Genomic DNA, 24,696 nt, shown 5'->3' on the forward strand with positions numbered 1-24,696 from the left:
GACATCTTGCCCTGCTGTACACTTCATTCCAGCATAGCACATGCATGCGACATCCGCTCAGATCATCCCTTTCTGAGCAAACTTATTGAAGCCAGGTGGACTCTCCCCAGCATCATCTGTATGTCCAGGTAGCTGTAGTGACCTAATTACCTGCTTTGCACATCATGTCAGCACCACGTCATTATTGTTTTCTGAGCATGAACATATAAAGCCAAGGACAGTCCATCCAACTTTACTGCGTTTGTTCAATTATTGATACTAGGTAAAGATGTTCTGTGCTGTGGAATGAAGTGCACAGCAGGAAATACTGTCAATCATTCCCAGAGGGGTGCGACTGTAGGAACTGGGGTTGGATTAGTCAAGGGGAAGTGACATTCTTCAAGATTAGTCCTTATAAAGGCTAGGACTACAAGGCAAATTTAGCCATGACGCAGATCGAGTAGCCAGAGATCACTCGCAACTGCAACAAGCAGGTCAAAAAAACTCGGAACAATTTGGATTTTTTGTGACTTGTATTTTGGGTTAAAATGCAATCCCATTCACTTACATTAAGTTGTGATGTAGCAGTGTGTACCTGTATTGGCGTACAGTCGCAGCCTAAAAAACATTTTTGTGTGGGACATCACAGACTTTGGTTTAATACACTGTTAGGCCAGTTTACCTTTGATGGTCATTTCGGAGAGGTGATGGATTCCCTTTACGGCTCGTGCAGATGACCGTAGTCTTGGTCCAAGGGTGAGCCATCAAAACATCGTATTGCACTCAGATCATTGTTATTCAATGAGGCAGAGCACATGTCCGATTTTGCCTCAATGAATCGAATGGTACTTGACCATTCAAGTCTATGGGGTCCATGTAAAAAAAATGGTCCGCACTTCGATAAGATTCGAGTGAGGTCCAATTTTCACAGACTGACAGAATGGAGAAGATGGAGATGTATTTGTTTTTATTCTTCACTTCCGAGGAAAACCGATATATCACTCACTTGGATCAGAGTCTGATTAGAGTGTGATTAGCATAATTGGATCGTTTTTCTTGGATGGAGAACATGGTCGTGTGACCCTATCGAAATGAGTGTCTAGTCCTCTGAATGGGCAGTCATTATTCCATAGGGTAAAAGTGGTGGGTCTATATATTTTACTTTTTTCCTTTTTTGTTTTTATTTCCCCTGGTGTTCCTCTTATGACTACTAGGTGGAGAGATGGATGCTGGTGGGTGATGCTACCAACTGTCTCCATCTACTTCCTTCACATCCATCAGCTTTGCTTTGAATCTCTCCACTATTGGCACTAGAAGGAGGTCGTAAAGTGAAATTCATGGCTACATGTAGCATTGAGCCACTCAGCCTTGACGTTATGTCTTAAGTGCCTTCAGAGTTTACAGGGGGTCACACTTCCCAGCTGCTGGGACTCACTAGAAACAGGAAGAGAGTCATTTCTATGGGGTTAATTTGGTTCACTTCTTCTAGCTGTCTGATTGGTACTTTGGGAGTCATATAATGGGCATAATTGTGCCTATTACTTCATCAGTGACAGGTCCAATTTAGGCTGGCCGTAGGTCACACTACTTCTACTAAATGGACCATCTGGACTACTTATTTGGGGGCTTACATCTTGTGCAAGGAGATCATTGTGCCTAATTATTGTCTTCCTGATTTGGAGAAGATTCTATTTATGAAATGACAGTTCCTACTTGCAGTTACACAGGACCGGTTGCCATTAGGGTCGTAACCAGCATTCATAGGGCTCCAAGGAAAAATTAGCTAGACTCTCTCCACCTAATCAAAGGAAACTAAAGGCCCCGTCACACTAAGCAACATCGCTAGCAACATCGCTGGTAACGAACAACTTTTGTGACGTTGCTAGCGATGTTGCTGTGTGTGACATCCAGCAACAACCTGGCCCCTGCTGTGAGGTCGTTGGTTGTTGCTGAATGTCCTGGGCCATTTTTTAGTTGTTGCTGTCCTGCTGTGAAGCACAGATCGCTGTGTGTGACAGCGAGACAGCAACAACTAAATGTGCAGGCAGCAGGAGCCGGCTTCTGCAGAGGCTGGTAACCAATGTAAACATCGGGTAACCAAGAAGCCCTGTCCTTGGTTACCCGATATTTACCTTTGATACCAGCCTCCTCCGCTCTCACTGTCAGTGCCGGCTCCTGCTCTGTGCACATGTAGCTGCAGCACACATCAGGTAATTAACCCGATGTGTGCTGTAACTAGGAGAGCAGGGAGCCAGCGCTAAGCATTGTGCGCTGCTCCCTGCTCTGTGCACATTTAGTTGCAGCACACATCGGGTTAATTAACCTGATGTGTGCTGTAACTAGGAGACTGGGGGCTGGTCACTGGTTGCTGGTGAGCTCACCAGCAACTCGTGTAGCCACGCTCCAGCGATCCCTGCCAGGTCAGGTTGCTGGTGGGATCGCTGGAGCGTCGCAGTGTGACAGCTCACCAGCAACCTCCTAGCAACCTACCAGCGATCCCTATCGTTGTTGGGATCGCTGGTAAGTTGCTTAGTGTGACTGGACCTTTAAGCAACAGCATACCTAAAAATTTACAGATGAGCTAATCGAATGTTTACCTGCAATGTTAGCTTACGCTACTTATCTTTATCAATAGTGGATCTCAGCTGCGCATTAGGTCTATTCTGACTCCACCCTTTCTGTGATTATCAGCTTCTGTCTATGGAAATGTGCACTAAATGCCTGGTGGGAGCAGGGACAGCTCACCCAGACCTGCTACATACAAAATCTAAACTATTTCACTGTGTCAGAACGGCTGCAGCTACTAATCTAAGTGATAAATTGTTGAACTCAGGATCTCTTTGCATACATCCTGCTGCTTTTAGATGAGATAGCAAAAACCTGCTGACTGATTCCCTTTAAAAGAACGATATTATTCTGATCATTTTGAGCTTGGTGGTTCATGAATTCAATGCCAAAATTCCAGTCACTCTTACATGGGTAGAACACTAGGGGCCGATTTATGAAAGTGCTTGTTAGAAACCTGGTGTAAACACCTTTAATAAGTCACAATATTTTTGTGGAACTGTGCCACCCTGGCAAAACCAGGGTGTCACAGAGGTTTGCAGCCATCTTTTCGGTGCAGCTCTCACTCTCTCTTGGGGAGTTTCTAACACAGTGACACACAACACCAGTGGGCGGAGCTGAGAGGTCTGAAGTGTCTGGGAGGGAACTATATAGGGAGTTTCCAGTTTGCAGTGAGCAGTCAGTCTGCAGGAAGTGTAGAGTCTGGAAGGAGCTCCTGTGTGGAGCTTGGGAAGAGGGGCAGTAAGGGCCTCTGGAATAGGCCAGCTGCTTGTGGGGAACCGAAGTGGACCGGGACAGGGTAGTGGCCCGCCGGTGCTGACTGTCGAGACCCGGTCCAGACCCGTGCCCGGAGCAGACACAGACATCAGGCAGGAGAGAAACACCTGAATTACACCCCTGGGCGAGGGGTCCATCCTCACAGCATCAGAGGGCACCAGTTACCAGCAACTTGGTTAATTCCTGGACTTGTGTCAATTATTGCCTTATATCGTGAGTACTCCTGCACCACCTGGTCCAAGCCGTGGCCTGCACCCGTCACCCCAATCCATTACACCGGGGTCCCGGGACATCAATACCCTTCCTGTGGAGGAAAAATCACCATCTTGCTGCCCATCACCAACCCCGGGATCCTGTGACCGGCACCGGCGGTGTTCCATTACCTCACTGCACACCATGGGTGGCGTCACGGATCATAAACATACAAAATTCCCTGTACATAATTTCCCTTTTGTTGTGGAGCCTGGGATCACAGACCAGGTCACGCCACCGTGATACCTTCAGAAGCGACCCCTTGGCCCGGTTCTGAGTACCCCCTATCCCTGGGCAACACAGAACATTTTGCATCCTTTGGCATTTACGCGCAACGTCATGCCCACCCTTCAAATTTATCATCAGTTGCACCACTAAAGGGAAAGAACTTATTCCAGAAATTTACGCCAGCGCTTGACTGGAGTACATTTCTGGCGGGGGCACATGCTGGGTACCAGACATGCCAGCGAGTGCCTTATTAAAGTTGTCCACTACTTTTACATTGATGAGCTATCCGTAGGATAAGTCATCAATGTCTGAGCGGGCGGGGTCCGACACCACACACTCCGCCGATCAGCTGTTCTCGGTCCCGGTGGCGGCAGCCGGAAATGCTCACCTCAGGCGCTGGTCCGTCTTCTGATAGTGGAAGCTGCCGGGTAGTGTACACCCACCTCCTATTGATATGACAGTGAGATGGATGTGCAGGACCTGGGGTGCAGGGTGTTGGACCTCGGCCAATCAGACATTGATGACCTATCCTAAGGATAGGCCGTCAATGTAATAGTAGTGGACCACCTCTTTAAGACTGCGTTTTGTATTTTTTTAGAAGTATTTGGAAACCTTTTCTCCAAAATCTACATAAAAAAAGTTGAAATACTCTTCCTATTCACTTCAATGGGAAATATGCTTTGCTGCTCATACATTGGGTTTCTTTAAGAGTCTTTTCCTGATGAGGCTTTTAACCTCAATATTCTTATCATGAAATCCATTGTAATCTTGACACAGTCAAAAGGTTGAACAGTGTAGAAAAAAAAAGCTTCAAAACACACACAAAACAAGAAAAAAACACATTTTTTTCAAGACTAATCCACTTCAGGAAACAAATTTGGATTTTTTTTCTCCTGCAAAAAACTCCATGTGAATGTACCATTAGGGTCTTCGTGTAATTATGAAGTATCTGTTACTAATTTTAGTAATAAAATCTGTTCCAGGGTGATGTAATGAAAGAAATGGATATACACCTCAGTGACTGCTGCAGTCACTCGTTTGATGCAGAGGTCATCTTCCATCTTAGCCGGGACAAAAAAAAGAGGTTTTTTTTAGCTCTTGCTTCTAGTTCAAATGAAATGTGACCACTGCAGTCAATTAGTGCCTGTTGATCGGCAAAAGCGGTCACTTGATGCTTCCTGCCAAATGAGGAATCCAAGATGTCGGCAGTCACTTATTAGATGTAGAGGCCATGTTCCATCTTAGCTGGACAAAAACCCAGTCTTTTAGCTTTTCCAATTCAAATGAAAGGTGACCACTGCAGTCAATTAGTGCCTGTTGATTGGCAGCAGCGGTCGCTTGATGCTTCCTGCCAGATGAGGAATCCAAGATCCCAGCAGTACAGTGCCAGATTTTAATATAAAAGTACTAGTAGATAATCCCTTTAAGATATTACGATGACAGCTATCAGCAAACATCCAAATTGTGGAGCTGCCAGAGGGCACACGCCTTGACCGAATATATTCACAGTTTTCTATATAACTTTTTTTTGGAGGGGGGAGGGCTCCAACAATCCAGCCAGAGTTGTGTGTGACGTGTTCTAATATCAAGGGAGTGAGTCGACTCTTAAAACCCCAGAGTTACTAGCATGGATGTGTCATGACCTGACAAAAAGCAAGGATGAATAAGAATTCCGAGTGACTAAGAAAAGCAGCCATGAAATCGACCTGGAAGCTTATCATAGCTGTATGATTGTACATGGAGAAGAATGCTATCTGTCCACAGACAGGGGTTATTCTAGATCTCCAGATAACAGATGATGTGGTGGAAATAGGACAGTCAGCTCTGCCGTCTATGCACAGTTGTCCGGGGCTTTGATGACTCCTGGCCGCAGTCCAATATTCAACGCTTCTTGCTTCATTCCAATACCTTCTGCCCGTGCTGAGTCCGTGACGTGTGACTGGCACCAGGGGTGAATGAATGTAATCCTAATCCTCTTCTCTTACAACATGACCACAGAACACGATAGAAATACAACCGTAATTACTCATCTCTGCAATCCCATCAGGGTGGGTCAATGTTGGTAGAGGGCCAAGGTTGTGCTGGTGTGGGGGGCAACTTGTCCCTACCAAGAGGGGCTGGGACTGTGGCATACTATTACATAATATTTCAGCAGCAACTTACTAAATTAGGGCTCTTCAGGCTCAAGGTAGTAGTGCTACATCCATAACCAAACCCTCTCCTACGACCTCTGCTGTATTGCACTGCCAATAGTTTTGAGGGATGAAGGCTACATTAGTCTGGCTAGGCCTTTTCATATCACCCAGGGTGCTGATAATCTGTTGTAATCAGCCCTCTGATGTGAGCTGGGGTAACAAATGAGGTCACACCCTGTTTAAATAACCAAAGCTGCCAGTCATAGGTTGCTCCTAACCTGGTCTGTTGCTTTGTGTTGTCCTTGGATCCTAATTCTCTTGGTGTTTTCTTCCCGACCTTGACTCATTTTTCTGTTAACCCGACTGCCTCATGATTCTACCCTGATGTTGACATTCCGGTAATGACCTTGATTAAAGAGAACCTGTAAGGTCCAATATGCACCCAGAACCACGAAAAGTTCTGGGTACATATGTCTAATCCCTGCCTAACCGTCCCTGTATCTAGTAGCATAGATAAAGAGCTCTTTAAAAAAAAGTTTTTCTAAAGATCCTTTATGATATGCTAATGAGCGCAGGGACTCGTCGCAAGGTTATTTCACCCGACTAGTCCACCCTCATTAGCATGCACACAGGGGCGTGCTAACATGCTATTCAAAGCCCAGGGCCATTGGTGGTGATGCACGTATCTGTGTCCGTTGTTACCACCTCAGACACCGAGTTTAGGGTCAGTGCACATGATCAGAAATCCAGTCACTTCTGGTCATGCGCACCAGACCTTTCTGAAGCCAGGATGCGTACACCCAGCTTCATAGTGCGCATAACTAAGTGCTGAGAATTCTGATCATGCGCACTAAGCCTAAAGCCAGCGCCTGAGTCGTTAACAACGGACACAGATACGCGCGTCACCACCAATGATGCTGGGCAATGAGCACATTGAATAGCATGTTAACAAGCCCCTGTGGGTGTGCTACCATGCTAAAAGTATGGACTGGTCAGAGGAAATAACTAATTTGCGACTAGTCCCTGTGCTCATTAGCATATCATAAAGGATCTTTAGAAATACTTTTTTCTAAAGATCTCTTTATCTATGCTACTAGATACAGGGACAGTGAGACAGGGATTAGCAATATACACCCAGAACTGCTCGTAGTTCTGGGTGAATATCGGATCTGAAAGGTTCATTTTAACAACACTTCTGTCTGCCAACTCGCTCCACTTGCCAGCGGCCACTCCAGGGGCATAACTCAGGGGACTCTGCATAAGTCCAGGTCCCTTTTATAGGCATTACAGTGAAGACAAGGATTCCTCTGGGACCCACTAAGTGGAGCGTCTAATATAAGACCTGTCCATTGAAGCCCTATTAAGAACTACCGGGCTACCATAACATTATAGGTAGAGGCTCCATTTATCTAAACAAATTACTGATTAAAGTCCCCTCAATCTAAAGGTATATTAACATGTTAATGTCGTGAATTGACTTCTTACAGCAATTTTTCTGAAACTGAGTCAAAACCGCAGCATCTTGCTTCAGTTTCGGAAAATTCTTGGCAACATCCACAACATGACCATGTGAATTAACCCTGAGTGTGAGAGAAGGTCTACAGAGTAATCTATGCCTGTAATGACAAATATAAAGGGATTGTCTGGGAAGTACAATTTATTTCTACAAAATGCTCAGATATTCCGCCTCTGCTCCGTTTCCAATGCTGCTCAGCCCCCCCCGCCAGTCTTTACTTCCTGCTACCGATATGTCTTTCATCGTAGGGAACTGCTGCAGTCAATCCCTGGTGGGTTGCAGACAGCATAAAAACCAGAGCTCATGACTAATTCACAGCAAAGGACATGAATTCAGAAAAATGAGGGGGTGGTTGCTAGTATTAAACATGCACACAAATGAGATTTGCATAAGTGATACCCTGGCCTTTCAGGTCGTCACAGGGTATCGTGCACAGTATCCGCATCTTCCTTGGTTACGGGTCCCTAGCCTTTGGTGTTGCTAAGAACAAGCTAATCAAAATCCTAGGAACACTCTGCACCACACCCACCAAACACACCAATGGGTAGCCTGAAGGGAATAGGGCCACCCACTTGGGGGGTTGGTTAGGGGAGGTCAGGAGTGTCAGGAGACAGTTGTAGTAAAGGAGAGTGTTGTGTTGGAGGTGAAAGTGAGAGGAGGTCAGGAGCTGGGCTCCTTGGTACTACTAGATGGCAGACGTTGGTCTGGGCCTGGTAGGAGCTGGACCCTGGTCGCAGGAGATCGTGACAAGGGGCACGGAACTGCCGAGGAGGACAGCCGGCGGCCTTGTGCCATCTCCGGGCAGGGGCCAGGGCACGACGGGATATGTGGAACCTAGGCTGGGAAGTAGCTTCAAGTGTCCTGGTAATTCACCCGAGGGGGACGGAGCCTTCAAGATTCGTTCTCCACCTGCTCTAAAATTGGGGTACTAGCACAACGAGGGGGATAGGACTTTCCCAATCCGCAGTCCAGAAAATCCCAAGCGTGAACCCTGAGAGCAAGATCACCCAGTTAGCCACACTGGTGAGCGGGACCCGACTAGTTTTACACTACAGGGACCAATCAGTAGAAAGGTGCTAAGGAAAAGGTCACACGCTAACAAACGACACCAAAGGGCACGGGATCCAGGCGTGTTCCCTCCCTGCTGCAGCGGTGCTACGAACTTTGATTTACCACGGTTGTCGGTGTCAGCGTCATTGCACTGAGTACTCTGAGGACTGAGTAATGCAGTGACCCTTTACCTCCACAATGGTATTCCTTCGCCAGCATCACCGAGCCCCGGGGCATTCCCCCCTACCCACGGAGAGGTTTAAACACCTGGCTGCAATCCCATCGTCTCCGGGTGCTCCCAACGGCAGCGGTGGTATTCCATCTTACCACACACCGTGGGTGGCGTCACGGACATTAAATATACAGTCCCCGGTAAATACTCCCCCCTTTTTGTTTCGAGTAGACGCACAACCCCCGTGTCCGGAGACCCCTCGAGCCATCGCGGATCCGGATCTGAGCAGTTCCGGCTGCTGACACGGGGGCGGCACACATAGAGCGCCAGTCACACAGGTACATGTGATGCACATTGTCTGGCTTACAGCCTATTGATGACGAACATACTATTAGATCAGGTAGGCTGCCCTGCACTATATAGGTGCACCCCACAGGACAGACACCCTAAAGGGCCTGGCTGCATCCTGTAGAAAATTGTGCAATAAAATGATATAAAATAATATTTAATAAAGTGAGGTATTGGTCCATAATTTGGCCAAAATATTAAAAGGATAAAAAACAAGTGTAAATCACCCCTTCCTCCAAAAAACTAAAAATTAAAAACAAATTCAGTGTCTCCGCAGTTGTAAAAGTCTGATCTATCAAAATATAAAATTATTTAACTCATCATGTAAAGACTAAACATTGTAAAGGCCAGAAGTGCTATTTTCAGTCTCCATACTTCATCCAAAAAATGCAATATATGAATTAATAAATCTGCAATTTGGACCCTAAAATTCTAACATTAAAAGCTACAGCTTGATGCACAATGATGATGTAAAAAAGAACCCCAATAAAACAATGGCAGAATTGTGTTTTGTTCTCCTTTAACCACACTTGGAATTTTTTTCTCATTTTTCAGTACCATATTTAATTTAAGTGAAATTCAAAATTTAGCTCATCCCGCAAAAAACAAGTCCTCAAATGGCTAAATCCTTGGAAAAATAATACAATATATTGGCTGCATTATTAAAGGGAACCTGTCATGTAAAAAAAAATGCTATTAAAGGGGTTGTTCACTACTTGGACAAGCCCTCTTCATTACTCATGTTTGGACCAATTTAAATAAAAAAAAGCTTATACTCACCTCATGTGCCGGCACCATTCCCGTGATGCCGCCGGCACCATTCCCGTGATGCCGCCGGCACCATTCCCGTGATGCCGCCGGCACCATTCCCGTGATGCCGCCGGCACCATTCCCGTGATGCCGCCGGCACCATTCCCGTGATGCCGCCGGCACCATTCCAGCGATGCCGGCGCTTGCGTTCCTAGGGCTCAATGAGATTGTGACATCATACGAGCTCTGCGACCAATCGCTGTTGTCTTCGCTCTCTAAGCAATCAACAGGAAGTGAATAGCAACTGCAGCGCTCACTTCCTGTTGATTACACACACGTCTGAAGGCGGGGAGAGAGCAGCCGGCAGTGATTGGATGCTGAGCTCGCGTGACATCACATCCTCACATGAAACTGGGAATGCAAAATCTGGCATTGGAGGGGAGTATAAGCGTTTTTTATTTGTATGGGTCCAACATATGGTGCTAATTCTGACGGTTCACAGCGTTCAAAAGCTGTGCAGCAATCTCACTGAAAGCTCCACTGCCGGAAGGAAATGAGATTTCTACATCCTGACAGTCTTCAGCTTTCAGTCACAGAGGTGTGAGGGATGAATGTAACCGCACACCGGCACTGACTGACAGTAAGCTCTGTACTTGTGTCACAATTACGTTTTTACAAACATCGCCAAGCTTCATGGCAGTGTCAGGATCTGTGGAGGCTACAGATTCTGGCACTCCACCAGCTAACTAACTTTTCTGATGTCCGTGATCAGCACTCGCAGATTTGGATGTCGACTCACAGACCTGTGATTCATAGACAGGCTAGCAAGAGTTAATTCCTGCTGGGCTGCTTGTTAGTCTCTTTGATTACATGCTGTGAAGGAACAAGTCCCATTCTCTCCCCTCCTATAAATGCTGGCTGGACTATTCAAGTAATGCCAGCTATAGCTTCTCTATATACTGGTCTGGTGAGGTGTTGTGATCTAGACTTACTGGTGGTTGTAGTACTTTATTGCTGTGAGCACTTGTAGTGTTAACCCTTGTTTTCCATTTGTTGCTGCCTTTCTCTTCCTTTTCTCATTAGTCTCTTACTGTTTGTTCTTGTTAGCCTAGTGTGTCTGAGGGGTTTTTTTTTGTTTTATTTTTTTACCTGTTTATCTTTATCTGTGTTCCCATCACACTCCTATCCTTTCCTTCCCTGGAGGGAGGGGGGTACGACAGTATACTGATGGTTAGGAGAATAGTAAGGCACAGAACTCTGGCATCACCACCATTAAGGGTAATTCAGATATTTGTGATAGCCTAGGGTCCCCTAGCATGATGGACAGTATAGAAGTCACTGTCCCTCGCTATGCTGCAGTCACATTGTGACAACTGATGTCCTGTGGAGCTGGCTGTCAGTCAATGCTGGGGCATAGGTAGAGATGCCACTCACTATGTACTGAGTGGTGACTAAAGTAGCGCTGGCCACACCTCTGACTGAAAGCCAGTGGCTGCCAGGAGGAATAAAGTTTATTTCCTCATGATAGCTGACATTTGTGTGGTGACCTCACAGTTTTAATCATTTTTGACCTGTAAATTAACCTCATATCTGCAGGTTAATATAATTTGGGGGCAAGAAAGGTTCCCATTGATGGTTTAATAATGTATGCAGATTGTATTGTTAAATCTGTTGATGAATCCGATAGAGCAGGCTCAATCTCTGATCTCTAGGGGGGTAAGATTCTCCAAGGAAGACTGGCTGCTACTTATTGTCCTTTTTAACAATTAATATGCCCCTCCACCAATCCTAAACTACACATTTATAGGAGGATTATGGAAATAAATGGCATATACCTAAAATCTATGCCAGCAAGAGTTACCCTTTTATACAGGTAAAATATATCTTTGTACCGTGTTAGCCAGTAGAGATAAAAAATTGTTTAAAAGAATTGAAGTCCTCAGTGGTTGATACCTTTTAATGGCTAACTGAAAAGATGGTAATAATAGCAAGCTTTCGAGACTACTCAGGTCTCTTCATCAGGCATGGTATTGCCTGATGAAGAGACCTGAGTAGTCTCGAAAGCTTGCTATTATTACCATCTTTTCAGTCAGCCATTAAAAGGTATCAACCACTGAGGACTTCAGTTCTTTTAAACAATTTTTTACCCTTTTATAGCATTTAGGTTTAGGCAGATATTTCATCACCTCTTCTCCTCTTTCTGAAAGTAAATACGTCTTTAAAATCACGTGACTTAAAACCGTGTCCTTAAAACCCAGGGCAAAACAAGTGCTTGTTCCTATACATGGCTCAGATACAAATAATAAACATATTCACACGTCCAGCAGAGTCTGTGCCAACGAACACAAACACAGGCAAACAGGCCTCGCGTCTGAAGTAGGGAGTGCAGACAGCACAATCCAGTGTAATACCCCAGAATCCGGCCTGGGCCAAGTGACTGCTTCTTTTCATCATGTAAGATGGCCAAAGCGGCTTCTGCCTATGATCCCAGACGTTCAGGCTCGTCTAATACATTTTTGCTCCCTCCATGTTCCGTGCCTCCAATCTTCATATTGGTGAAGTTCCTTAACTGGCACCGCTAAATTGTTATATTCATGTAGAAATTGTTTTAACTGGCGGGACATACTGTCTTATTTTTTTTTACTAAAGAAATATGTTTGCTTGTGGGTTTTTTTATGAATCGGTGCCAGGAAAAAGGCAAAACCACCATTGCTTTTTGCTATGGTAACTAAAATCCAGCTGAGTTTGCTAAACCGAAAAAATGCCACCAAGGGCTGGATGGACAATGTTAGACGTGAAGACTGCAACATTAGAAAAAAATACTTATGTGGAGGATGAATGGAATAAACTTTCATGAAAAAAATGCTGTTGCATTTTTTGTCTTGCCGATCAGGGGCCACATTCGGAGGCATATGGAAAAATTGGCACAGAGTAGGCTATAGGCACAAAAATAAATATGGAATAATAAAAAAATGGTTATTGCTTATTGTCACAGTCTTCCCCCTGTGTTTGGAGACTTCTGAAAGTTTTAGGATTGAAGCCTCTCATCTCCATCTGGAACTCTTCATTTTAAATTATATTTCCTTTCTATTGGTGCTAAAACAGTTAATGTCAGTTTTGCTACTAGCAGCTTTCCAGCAGTGGATATCAGCTGCAGCTGCTGTGTAACCATGCCCCTTTATGTTTAAGTAGCTAGGTTTCCCAGCAATCTTTGCTGATTATACAAAACCATCTGTATGCTGGCCGCCTTGGTGGAAGGAGCTGCTGTGGATTCCTCCTGAAATGCATCTTCTCCATTTTGGTTGTTATTTCTCTGTGTGTCTCTCCTACCCTCCTGTTGTATTAGTGCAGTGGTGGATCAAGTGTACCTTACCTGCCACTCCCTAGCCAGGACTACAGTAGGGATTTTTCAGGGCTTCAGGTTCCTGCTCGGCAACAGGTGAGGAATTTGTATAGGGTCTAGCTACAAGGGCAGGGTACAGCGCCAGGTAAAGACAGGAAGTGTCCCATCTATCCTCTCACTAGTACAGGGCCCACCATTTTAATTGTATTCCTGGTGTCCCCCTTGTTTGAAGTGTTGTTGAGGTGTGTTTTTGTTGTGCATCAGACATCTGTTGGTCTGAACGCACCCGCCACATGTAAAAGCGTGACACTGCTGCTCTTAAAGGGGTAGTCTCATTTAGTAAACCTTACCAGTGCCTCTCTTTTGCCATAATGAGTGGCTTAAACACTGTGCAATATTACTCTAAATAACCATCAATGTTCTCACCCATCCTATTTGGTGAGGGTCCGACTGCTGGGATCCCCGTGTGATCCAGAGATTGGGCCTTTCAAATGCTCCGATTACATTGGAGAGGTGACTGCGCATGCGCTCCAACTTTCTATTCATTCTCAATGAACTCTCTTAGATGACAAATGGAGCAGTGCTGGATACCACTTCATTTTGAAATACCTTTTTTTGGGATCGGCTGGAGTCTCAGGTATCCGACCCCCTCTGATCATCAAGTTTTCACCCTCTCTGAGGATAAGAGATCACCTGAAATGTTGGGAATAACCCTTTTAACATTGTTCCTTCATTATGCTGATTGATTGTGGCTAAGAAGATTGAACCTGGAGATGAGTGAACCTGAGATTCAGTTTTCAAACCGAACACCAAATATTAAAAATGAAGGTTCGGGTGCTTTACGTGTGAACAAAGCTTGCGCGAACAAAGCTGTGCTCAGGTATGCTAGCTGCTCAGCCGTGCGCGAGCAGTTTGTAGTGTTTAAATGGCGCACACTGGGTGATCACTTGTAGTGTCCACCCACCCCGGAAGTGATCTGCTTATGGCTGACTGTATGTGGGCGGAGACTCAAACTGACAATCAATGACTTGATCCAGGTTTCGGGTCAAGCTAGAGCCTGTGGAACTAGGCTCTTTTGCTGCCCGTGAACCGAGCCTCGATGGAACCGCTATTCTCTAGTTGAACCCTAATAATCATGCATTATTAGTATAGGATATCATTATTAAGATAGGATTAAGGGAACATCCAGCACTAACTATCCAATAAAATCCTTAATCGGATTTTTTAAATAATCCACAAATGGCAATACAGACTCAAGTACAGTACTGATGCGTTTCGGATCAGTTATGGTCCTTAATCATAGCTATGATGTTTCCGTCCTTCTGTTTTTGCACATTGCCTGTGAGATTCGTGAACCTTGTGGTGAATAAACTGGACTTTCTTTTGCCAATATTAAGATAGAAAACACATTTTAGGTCTGTTTGAAATTTTAATGACTTGGTTGAGAAGGGTGTTTTTGCCAGAATTATGATATAAAACACCTTAAAATAGTGCAAACATTTTGTAACTTTTGGCATTTTTGGACAAGTTCATTATTGGTTGAGCTGGGATGGGAAGGAGAATGGCAAAGTCAGAAATATACTCCAACATGTAACTGGAGTAACATTTCTGGTGCAGTTTTTTTTAAGATGTCCCTAATTCATTAAGAGGCTCATGACTTGCAGGGCATCATACTCCAGCGCTTCGTTCATTAGGAATGGCGTGCACATCAGTCTAAATGAAGTGGACCCTCTCTGTTTGTTCATCATCTAACAAATGTGCATGGGTCCATCAAATTAAAGTTCAGTCATACTTTGACATAACGTCTACGCGACCACATTTTTCTGTGTAAATACTTGAAAATTTATGCACATTGTGTTAGTATCAAATGTCTCCTGTCTAAAGTTCTTCTCGAGGTCAGAAGAAGTCTGAATTCAGTATGTAATGATTATACGGTCCTTAATATTCCTGGCAGAAAAACACAATTTCACGTTCCATCAACAAAACTATTTCTTTGCAAATTTTAAGCATGATTTTTCCCATGAAGACAATCCTTGTCCATTTGCCCTTGGGCAAATTAAGCACTAAAGATCTCCCTCCTGATCTAACCAAGAAAAAAAAAAGGAGACTGAGCTGAAACTTTCTAATTCCTCAAAAACATGGAGGTTCTGCTCAGTTTCTACTCTGATTTAGGCTGAAGTCACCCTGGCGATTGACCCACGTGTGACTCGCGGGAGTCTCGCATCGCATCACCCAACACTGCAGCTTCTCTCTGGACAGGAGCGGGTCAGCTTCATGTATTTCTATGCAGCTGAGACGCTCCTGTCCCGAGAGTAGCAGGCCATGACAGGTGATGTGATGCGAGACTGCCGTGAGTCACACGTGAGTCAATCGCAAGTATGACTCCGGCCTAACTCTGCCAAAAGACTCTGTGCACATGCCTTTACGGTGTGTTCACACTGAATTTTTTGAGACCTTCAAAAACTGGAAAAAAAACTTCAGGAAATGCTCCTACTTTGGGGAGTTTTTGTAGTTTTTCATTTCGTCAAGCGATTTTTTTTTTTTTTTTTTTTTTTTGAAGCATTTTGGAAGAATTTCTTTTTAGGTATTTTGTTCAGTTTTTTGATTGGAGAGTGCTTAGTTTGGAGGAGGTTCCATGAGGAGCTGCTTAAAGAAGTGACATTGTGATGCCCTGGCCTATCAGGTCGTCACAGGGTATTGTGCAATCTGCCCTTCTGTGCAATATCCACTTCCTCCTTGGTTAAGGGTCCCTAACCATTGGTGTTGCCAAAAACAGCTAATCAAAATCCTAGGAACACTCTGCACCACACTCACCAGATACACCAGTGGATGGCCTGAGTGGAATAGGGTCGCCCACTTGGGGGGTTGGTTAAGGAGAGGTCAGGAGTGTCAGGAGACACAGTTGAGCGGTGAATCTTAGGAGGAGAGGTCACAAGTTAGGAGCTGGGCTCCTTGAGACTACTAGGTGGCAGACGTTGGTCTGGGCCTGGTAGGAGCTGGAACCCCGGTCGTAGGGGATCGTGACAAGGGGCATGGGCTGTCGAGGAGGACAGACGGCGGCCTTGTGCCATCACCGGGCAGGGGTCAGGGCACAACTGGGTACGTGGACCCTAGATCAGGGAGTAGCTTTAGGCGTCCTGACAATTTACCCGACGAGAACGGAGCCTTCGAGATCCATTCTCCACCCGCTCCAAAATTGGGGTACTAGCGCAATGAGGGGGATAGGACTTTCCACTCACACAGTCCAGAAAATCCCAACCATGAACCCTGAGAGCAAGCTCACCGAGTTAGCCACACTGGTGAGCTGGACCCGACCAGTTTTATACTCAAGGGACCAACCAGAGAAACTAGGTGCCAAGGTAAAGGCCACAGACTAATAGGCAACATCAATGGTCCTGGGATCCAGGCGTGCTCCCTCCAAGCGGCAGCGGTGTCCAGACGTTTGGTTTACCACAGTTGTCGGTGTCAGTGTTATTGGACTGAGTATACAAATGACTCCTTACCGTCCCAACAGCATCTCCCCGTCGTCCTCATCGAGTCTCGCGGCATTCCCCTACCCGTGGAGGGGTTAAACATCTGGCTGCCCACACCATCGCCACCGGGTACTCCCCATTGCAGCAGTGTTACTCCATCTTGCCACACACCACGGGTGGCATCACAAACTGTCCTTACAACCCCCTGTAAATAATCCCCCTTTATTCTCAGTGGCCGCGCGACCCCGACCACTGGGTCCGGAGATCCCTCGAGCCACCGCGGATCCGGATGCGAGCAGCCCGGCGGCTGACGCGGGGGTGGCACAACATGGACTTTCTGTTTTCTAAACAGATGTTTTTCACAGGCTGAAGAAAACACTCAAAAGGACTGAACATATGAACAGCAAAGTGGGTTTACATTAGAAATGAGTAGGAAGAGTCTTTCAAGCATTTTTATTTAGAGATTTTTCAGACGTTCCAAATAACAAAGCCCCAAAATCACAGTGTTACCCTAGGTACGGGAAGTACCAAGCAAGCGGCAAAGGGAAAGGAAACCCTGTGTCTAGTTAAGGGGAAGATGGTGACCCCTGACCAAACCTACTGCTGGTCCATGGGGGCCCTCACCACCCTAGATAGGATCCACACCTATGCATATGTACCCCAAAATGATGTCACTGACCAACACAACTCATCCCTAAACCAGAGAATTTGTAACACAAGTGACAAACACAATTCAAGCCCTCATATGATTGGAAAAAATCATAAAATCTCTTCTGAAACAATAAAAAAAGTTAATAAAAGGTTTGTCATACAGGTCAAAACTGGCTGTGACTACAAGGAATTTGAGGGCAAAAATCTGCCCATTTTACATTGGCATTTAGAAAAAAATGATGAGCAAGAGCAGTTGGTTAGTTGGTCTTACAAAGCTCAAGCATCTTGAAGATGACTTGAGCAATACTTCTAGTGAAGGCCACACACAACGCTACTGATACCGATGCTACAATGTGCACATGATTCAGTTAACACAAACTTCAAACACGCAATGAACGCTGATTTTACAGAAGATCAAAGTCCTCAGTTCTACATTTCTTTACAGGGGTAAGAAAGCTTCGCCCATCTGGACAGAGCATTAAGACAACTGGTGATTGGGCACACGCCAAGGCTTAACCCATCTACCTCTAGATCAAAGTCCTGGGGGGTTCTTGCTTTGCTTTTTATGAGGCACATGCAGTTCATGCTATGATGTGGCTGTTAAACGTGTGACTCAGCACCTACCGTACTTTCCATCCAATTTAACGAGCGTACAATACACAATGTGTTGTAAATTTTCAGTAATGTGCAGGTAATGAGAATATTTACCTTCATCAGGCTTAAAATGGAATCTGTCAGCAGGTTTTTGCTATGTAAGCTGAAGACTGCATGTTGCAAAGGTTAAAACATAGGGATACAGGGATGCCTGTCTTGTCAAGGTCCGTATCGCACAAATCATCATCTTGTGTAAACGCCAACTCATCAGTTGACCCCTGACTGCCCTGACAACCCATCGGCACCCCGAGAACACATCATTGGAGTGGGGAATGATGCACGCCCCTGCATTGACAGCAGGATTTAACTGGTTAAACTGGATCAGTGATGTTCGAGACACATGTTGGCCGATTAGATCACTGTAAATATAACAAAAAAAACAATAGTGGAATTTCACTATGTAGCACCCAGGAATATGGGGTACTCGTTTCCGGGCAGTGTCTCTCTTGGGAATGTCACGATGGTGGTCGTTACCCAGTTCCGTGCCCTGGACCCTTTTTGTAATGGGGATATTTTTATAGAGAATTGGTGAATAAAGTTATTTGTGACCCCACTTGCGGTGTTGCGGCTAAGTGTAGGGAGCCGCCGCTGCAGAATGTCTCTACTGGGGTTGGTGGTATTGGCAGCTAGTATGGTAGTCCCTCTGCAAGTAGGGTATTGCCCCAGCGGGTGTATGGTGCAGTGGACGTCGGAAGGAGTCCAGACAGGTATTCAGTGCAACTGATTTACTCACTTGAGATGTTAACTGGTTGCCTGAGGCCAGCTGGTTTCACCTCCAGGTTCCCTTCGTTTCAGTGCCAGTCTGGTTCTCTGGTACCTTCTTCCCCTGCACCAACTCTGGTAAGTGGGTCCCTGTGGTATGGAACACTGGGGGTCTCCGTTCTGTAGTTTGTCCACTTCTGTCCGCCTGACGGTAGCGTGAACCCTGTGGGGTTGGAGTCTCTGGTCCTGTACCTGGCTCTCTCTTTGCTACTGAGTCTTCGGAGTCTTTAAGGTCAGCAAGGTCCTTGATGGTCCCCTTGCTGTTCAGGTGTTAACAGGTCGGCTTGAAGCTCTTTCCTGTCCTAGGGTCCTGTACCCCGTCGGTGCGTAGTTCCGGGAGTACTCCACCGTACTCCACCAGCAACCACTTCTCCTGGGTACCAGGTCACCGTCAACCAGAGTCAGGGTGTCACTCAGTCACACCTTTACTCCTTCACTGTCAACTCTAGACTCACTGTGTCTTCTCTTTTCACTGCCGACTCCCTTCTCTGTTCTGACTACTGTCTTCCTGTGTCCTGACTTCTCCACAGTCTGCCCCTCTCACATGGTCAATTAGTGGACTGGAATGGCTCCACCTCTAGGCGGCCATCCATTGGTCCTACCCTAGCTAGGTACCATTGTATAGGGGATTGTTGGGGAAAACTTGGATTACCTGGGATTTTGGTGTTACCGGCACTGGGGTTCTGGGTCCATAAGGGGGTAGGACCTGCATCCTGGTGGGGATGTGTGGCGCCCCTGAGGCTTCCGTCGCCACAGGACATTGCACCCCATCCAGCGGTGTGATGCCCCATTCTGGGTGAGGAAAGGAGTGAACACCGATCCCCTGGTAAATCTACACAACACCCATTGTTAGGAACACACTGGGACCAGGGATAGTGGCAGTAACCCTCCCATGCTGCATGCTGGGAGGGGCTGTAAGACCCATCCCTGCTCCTATAGGGTAGATCAGAGCAACTGGGGAGGTGGGAGGAGCCACCAGAGAGCAGTCAAAGAAAGGAAGGTCTAGGTTAGTTAGTCGAAGAGAGAGTGGGGAAGGAGGAGGAGGTCTGCCGGAGGCAGGCAAGGAGGAGAAGTAAAAGGAAAGAGAGCTCCAAGTCAGTCAGGAGCTGAGAAGAAGGAAGAGATGCTTCCTGGTGAAGATCCTGGGACTCAGAGGGTCCAGGTGACACCAAGCAGAGAACAGAAGGGATCCCAGGGCCACGGGTAGCTGTAGAGCTGCGGTGGCCTGTTCCACAGGAACATCGGTGGAGGGATCAAGCTGCAACAGGGGACGGTCCCTAGAAACCGGAGGCGTGCAAAAATCATCTCCAAACAGTAAAAACCGAGGCCCAGGGAAAGTTGTAAACTCCCCGGGCCATAGCCCACAGCACAACCTCTAGAAAAGGGATAATCAGCCGACAGGTGACTCCCCAGCCTGGAGGCTGTTGTGGAGGCCAAGCCAGGTTCATCCTACAAAGGCAAGGCTTAGGAAGACAGCTGAAGACAGAGACACTTAAGAGAAGGGTACCGGGTTTTGCTCCAAGAATCACCCAGAAACGGCGGAGGTCCCTGACAGTGATCGCAGCAGTCCAAGGGTTCCTGCCGGCCTTGACAAGAATTGTGAGTAAAGAACTTGAAACTGCACCCTTGGAGTTGCCTCTGTTATTTCATCTGCATAGACACTCACAAGCACCAACTGTGCCCCGGGGCACCGCTCCACCTGTGGGGAGCAGTACCACCATTGCTGCCATATCATCACCCCGGAGGCCTTACACAGCAGCGGCGGCTTACTAGCCGCATACCACAGGTGGCGTCACGAAACATATACTTTAATTGCTCCCAAGTCACCAGCCCGATCAAAACTGACACCCACCAGGGCCACGGAGTCGGGCCCCGCCACCACTGACGTCCCCCGGACTAGTCCGGCCCGGCACCGGGTGTCCCATAGCCCTGGGGTGGGCGAGTCAGATGCAGAACCTTGTAGCACCCTGAGGTCTTCAGGAGCGCTACAACTATTTTTGCAATTTCACTGCATTTGGAATTTTTTACTGTTTTCCAGTACATAAAGTTATGGCTATTGGAAGAAAGGGAGGAAAAATAGAAAATCACCAGGTGATGGAGTTAAAACAAGTTTTTTTTTCTTTCAAGAAATGCACTTGAACATTAGCAGCAATACACAGACTGTGTCCATATCTGTTATAATGTAGCATCTAATGAGCGTGTGCAAAGATTATTGTGAAAATAAGAAGCTGTGACATCTTCGATTGTGAATGATGGTGTGTTTGCTGTTTATTGGTTTTTTTTATTTATTCAGCCATATATTGTGGTGTAACGTGTCATTGTATTCCTGCCTCTGATGATTGAGACTAATGAAAAGTCTGGTGTACAGAACATGAAGTATAAATCTATAATAGGCCTTGTATTAAAATTGCAAAACGTTTCGCTTTTTTTTTAATTTATTTATACAGATTGATATTGTCATAAGTGTCTCTTGTTCGGGTGAGACCCCGGGTGAGTCTGGGGTTAGACAGTTACAGCGCCTTGCTGGCAGGCTCACTACTGTTATTTGATAACATTTCCTTGCTTGTGGAGCAGTAAGGGTTAAGAACCCTTTCCTGCCTGGCTATTGTGTTGTGTGCAGCCGTGGTGTTTGCTGCTCTTAAAACACGTGGGGTGTTTTTCCTTCTCATGTCTATTTCCCCTGTTTTGTTTTCCTTCCCTTGGGTTTCTGTATTGTAGTGGTGAGACTAGTTATCTTGTCAGTCTGCTCACTAGCCAGGGTGAGTATAGGGCTAGCTGAGGGACTAAAGGCCGCTTTACACGCTACAACATCGCTAGCAATTGCAAGCGATGTCAAGCGCGAAAGCACCCGCCCCATCATACATGCGATATCGTGTGATCGCTGCCGTAGCGAACACTATCGCTACGGCAGCGTCACACGCACATACCTGCTCTGCAACATCGCTGTGACCGGCGAACCGCCTCCTTTCTAAGGGGGCGGTTCGTTCAGCGTCACAGCAACGTCACAGGAGCGTCGCCGAACCGCCACCCAATAGGGGCGGAGATGAGCGGGACGTAACATCCCGCCCACCTCCTTCCTTCCTCATTGCGGGCTGCCGCAGGTAAGGTGAGGTTCCTCGTTCCTGCTGTGTCACACATAGCGATGTGTGCTGCCACAGGAGCGACGTACTACTTCGTACACCGAGCAGCAGCGATAATCAAGAATAGGGGGGCATGTCACCGATGAGCGATTTTGACCGTTTTTGCGACGATTCAAAATCGCTCATAGGTGTCACACGCAACGATATCGCTAAAGCGGCCGGATGTGCGTCACAAATTCCGTGACCCCATTGAGATTGCTTGAGCGATGTCGCAGCGTGTAAAGCGGCCTTAAGGTATCTGGATCGGCGACAGGTTGCAAGAACCTGTATAGGGACGCTAGAGAGCTCAGGAATCAGCTTGAGGTTAGTTCAGGAGGTGACCTTCCACCCCTGTCCCTAGTGGCAGGGACCTCCATTGTATCGTGACCCCCTGTGTGGTGTTATATCTTCTGGGCGTTTAGCATGTACTGGGTAAACCCTGCTAGTCATCTGTGTGTGACGGATATATTTACATTAGGTAATTTTCTGAGGATTCATGATTCATTTAGGCCCTGAAGTATCATTTGCCTATTTCCAAATGGCTCCGATGCATGTGCAGCATTTAGAAATGCAGGAAAACGGGTCTCAGAACCCCAGAGACCCCGATTTATAGCCACTTCGGGGACCCCTACAGCAATACTAGATCTAGAGCTACTGTGAAATTTATGCCAGTCTAATTTACGATAATTGCTTGCCAAAAATAGACCTCCTAGGGGGGCGTCAATACGATATTTCATACAATGTCTCCCTTTGACCTCTAGCAGTTAGAAAACGTTTCTTTGGCCTTTAACATAATTTAGAAGAACATTTACAAGATAAGTGTTCCCTTTTCACATGACATTTTCCATTTCTGAGAAAAATGTTCCTCTAAATACTTTTGCTGCCATATTGTTATCTGATATGTCCGTCTGTACCGCGCTCGTTAGCAGTTGAAATGCTTTGTTACCGAGCAACCTGGCCATAAAAATAATTGCGTAATTAGGGCTGCGCAAACAGCCAGGTAATGCTTCGTCTTTCATTATTCTGGAAATAAAATCACACGTGTGAAAATGCTAATTCTGTGGATCTTTCCGTCCCCCGGGATCCCTGGTGTCCTGTGGTTACCATGGCGAGGACAACATCCATTTTTATTTTTCCGTATGTAAACAGTGAGGTTTTTAGGAGACCTGATTCAGACTATGGGTGACGCCAGGTCAAATATTTCACTGTGACGCTTTGTTTAGTTTTTAGTGTTGAATGTAACAGAACACGTACGGTACATCACCTTATACACATTATCCTGAAAGTAAAAGGTTATAAAAATAGGAGGAAAATGCAAGAAATCCAGTCAGGGGTGTTCATATTGTAGAGCAGGGCTGGGCAAAATGGGGCCGGCGGGCCACATCAGGTCTTCTCGTTCCAGTTCGACCCGTGGACCAAGACAGACAAAGGGCTGAAAACAGTAGATGCAGGCCGCACCATGCTTTCTCCTGCCGCCACTGCTGCCCACCGCCCTATGTCACCGCTAACCGCAGGATGCGGATAGCAGTGAATATGCACCACCCGCGGGCTCGGCTGCAACCGCCGAGCCGCTCGGATCCGTGCTCGTACTGCGGGTGGTGGCTCGAGCCTCTCACGGACCCGGGGGTCACGTCGCTCTGCAAGGGAGTTGGCGCTACACGCGGGGATTTGGGTGAGGAGTTCCACGGCCGGGGCCGCGGTGGTTTAATTTAGGATGTTAGTTCGTGACGCCACCCACGGGTTGTGGTGATTGTAGACACCACCGCTGCGGTGAAGGTATGGGGGGGCAAATGGGAGCGGTGTAATGGCTCAGTTAGGTGTTGACCCCTCCGTGGGTAGGGAGTGTTGGTCCCGGGGCCCGGTAGGCGAGGGCCGGGGTGCAGGGTGAAGTGTTGCGGTGCGGTGCGGTGCCTGATGGCACTGGTGTACTCACTCTGACACAAGACACTGCAGTCTCTGGTAAACCAAATGGAGTGATGAACGGGGCCCGCAGCCGGCTGCAGCTTCTCCCAGAATAGGTTGGTGGTTTCCGCCTTTCTCCTGCACCCCTGTGTGTAAATGTTCGACTCCTATGCCTAGACACCGGTAGTCCGCTCCCCAACTTGTATATGCCGTAAGAGCCCGTTTGCCCGCAGACGCTGGCCCTTTGGGTCTCTATGCCTTGACGGTGGCTTTACCCTGTATGTTTGGGCTGTTGTCTTTTAACGGGACTTGTGTGGGATAGGTCCTTAAGTCCAGTCCGCAATCAGTTGATTCGACTTGGCCCTGTCGGTTCAGGGCTTTGTACGTTCTGAGTACCCTGCCTGGTGCTCCGGTATCCAGTTGGTTCCCCGGTTCGGTTCCGGCGGGCCACTACCCTGTCCTGGTCCCTTACAGTTCCACCGGTCGTCTTCCCGGTCTCCTGCAGGCGGCCACCACCGTCTGCCTCCTTGCCAATGGTGACTGGGCCCCGACCCAGCCACCTGGTAGTCTCTTGGCAGCCTGGACACAGGACTTCCCGTGAACTTGTCTGCTCTACACCTCCTCCAGACTACTCTCTTCAAGAACTTGAACTTGGCCACTTGTTTTCCCGCTTCCAGGCCTGTGAACTCCTCGGTGGGCGGAGCCAACCACCTGGCTCCGCCCCCCTGGTGTGGACATCAAACCTGGAGGGTGGTGACAAGGCTTTTAGTTTGACTGGTGTTAACTAATCTGGAGGGGGTGTGGTGTTGTGTGTGTGACAACCTGGGATGACCTGACTAGTCGAGGGCGGGAGCCAGCTTCCCCGTCGCAGGGGTTGCTCGGGGAGATCGCGCCCGGATCCGGTGCCTTCTCCTCGGTGGCTCGAGCGGGGCCGGACCCGGGGCTCGAGCAGCGCTCCTCGCCCGCGAGTGAAAAGGGGATTTGGGATGGATAGAGTTCGTGACACCACCCACGGGTTGT

General features: G+C 47.1%; 1 protein-coding gene across 1 annotated transcript in view; it reads left to right on the plus strand.

Moving 5' to 3' along the window:
- The window catches only part of PDGFRB (platelet derived growth factor receptor beta), a 228,772-nt gene that overhangs the window by 9,674 nt on the left and 194,402 nt on the right, over positions 1–24,696 (plus strand). The gene's annotated exons all lie outside the window — the stretch shown is intronic.

This window comes from Anomaloglossus baeobatrachus, chromosome 4, assembly GCF_048569485.1.
Source record: "Anomaloglossus baeobatrachus isolate aAnoBae1 chromosome 4, aAnoBae1.hap1, whole genome shotgun sequence".
NCBI lineage: Eukaryota > Metazoa > Chordata > Amphibia > Anura > Aromobatidae > Anomaloglossus > Anomaloglossus baeobatrachus.